Source organism: Frankliniella occidentalis, unplaced genomic scaffold, assembly GCF_000697945.3.
Source record: "Frankliniella occidentalis isolate FOCC.00 unplaced genomic scaffold, Focc_3.1 Scaffold40, whole genome shotgun sequence".
NCBI lineage: Eukaryota > Metazoa > Arthropoda > Insecta > Thysanoptera > Thripidae > Frankliniella > Frankliniella occidentalis.
The window spans coordinates 95,333-97,417 of record NW_026267170.1 but is presented as its reverse complement, the minus strand read 5'-3'; the positions used below and the strand labels follow the sequence as shown (position 1 = coordinate 97,417).

At 40.8% G+C, this 2,085-nt stretch overlaps 1 protein-coding gene across 1 annotated transcript in view; it reads left to right on the top strand.

Moving 5' to 3' along the window:
- Positions 1-2,085, top strand: part of LOC113210448 (uncharacterized) — a 6,547-nt gene that overhangs the window by 2,436 nt on the left and 2,026 nt on the right. The window lies entirely within an intron of this gene.

Below are 2,085 nucleotides of genomic sequence, written 5' to 3'. Positions count from 1 at the left end.
TGGGCCTTGTGCTCCTTATGCCGCGCCTGATTTCGTGCTCACTGGGTTTTCATGTTATAAGAGGTTGAAATTTGGTTTAGAACACCTCTACGGCCCTCACAGCGAATACATCTGTGCGCGGTGTTTAGGATGGCCCTTTGTGCGTTCACTTGTTCCCCGCCTCTTTGTTGTTGATATTTTTGTTGTTTGTTGTCGTTTTTCAATGTTTGTTGTTCTCTTGCAGACTGAGATTATGCGGCTTGCTGATACCTCGCCTGATGAGACTGAGGCCGTCCGGGAGGAGTGAGGTTAGTCTCCCTTTCTTTTGCCTTTTCTTTTATCTACCTTCTCTTCACTCTGTCCTCTGTCCTAAACTTTATTTTATTCTCTTTCAGATGTGATACTAGCCGTACTTTGTTCTTGATTTATTTGATTCGGAAGATGGATTATTTAGTTTATTGATTACTAACTTACTATCATGAGGACCTTTGATTGGCTCATGCTTGTATGTTGACTTGTGCTCATATTTTAACTTGATTGTAAATGTTGACTTGTGCTCGTATTTTAACTTGATTGTAAATGTTGACTTGTGCTCGTATTTTAACTTGATCTCATGATTTGAATATTGACTTGTGTTCGTATTTTAACTTGATCTCATGATTTGAATATTGACTTGTGTTCGTATCGTTTGACGATTGGCTCATGCTCTTCTCGTTTATTGTTTAATAAACCTTGTTTTCTATGATTTCGGTGTTTGGAATGAAAACTCCTTTTATCTTTACAATGATTTTATTGCGACTTTGAGCATGAACACTTAATACTTCACAGCACTTTGCTTTGGCACAACAACACAATTCATCACAGCTAAAGGAACGATTTGATTGCACAGGAATGATTTACTACTTAAAGAACAATTGACTTGGCACTTAAACAGTGAACACATTTAATGTTTGCATTTTAACAACACAGAACAATTCTATCACACTTAGAACAGGAAATGATTTATGGTTTGATCACAACTTTAGTTTGGCACTTGAAATACAGTGTTTATTATTTTTGTGTGCATTCACTTGCCTTATGGAATCGTTGTTTGCACTTCCTGCACTTCATCTTTTTCCTGGGATCTTGGGGGTGGAACTTCCACTTACCCTTCTCCGTTTCTCGTTGCTGAATGAGGTTGTCCAACCATTCTTTCCTGCCAGTAGGCTTTTCCAAGGTGAGTGGCATGAGCTTCTATGGCATGTCTAGTTTTAATCCTCCACAAATTAATTCCTTGTTTGAGCGCTTTTCCTCCAACTTTTTCTCTAGTTCTCTGATTGCTGCTTCTTCTTCTTGCATCTTGTTCTCTATCTCCTCTATTCTGCTGTCTATTTCCATGCTCATATCCTCTCCCATCGCCACATCTACCTTGTTTATTTCTGCCTCTAGTTCTTCCATCTCCATTTCTATTTCTCTCTTCTCTATCCTGTTTTCTTCTGAGTCTGACTCTGACAGTGTCAGTTGAGGTAGCATTTTCTCTGCTACATTGACAGCACTTTCTTCTTCGTCACTGTCACTTGACAGGAATTCTCTTGTCACCATAGGTGGTATGAAAGCTTGACTGGCATAATGCTGCCTTATTTTCTGTGGCAAGAACTCTAAATCTTTTTCACATGCTTGTCTGAATTTGGAGGTGCTGGGCAAGTTCATGTATTCCCCTGCTGTGATGGGGTGATGAAGGTACCAATCCTCTTCGAGTACAGCTTCCGGGTCTTCCACCATTTTTCTGCATGTGATGGGGAAACACGTTAGGGAATCTGGCTCTTCCCTAGGGAAGGCCAGATTTCCTTTTTCTTGTACCATTTTTTTGATGTGATTGGAGAACACACACTTCTCCATGGGAGAGTCAGGGAATGACTTCTGACCTGACGGGCCTGCCTGGCTTACAGGGAAAGCCACAATCTCTTGAGGCATTTTCTTTGGCAAATTCTGTAACAGATTCACCAATTTTTGGTATCTTTCCTTCCCCCTTTTCTTTAAAAGACTCTCATCTGGACACTTTTGCTTACCTTCTGAGTCATCCGGGCCGCGGCTCTCCTTAAGGCTGAGGCTTTTGCCTTTTTCCTG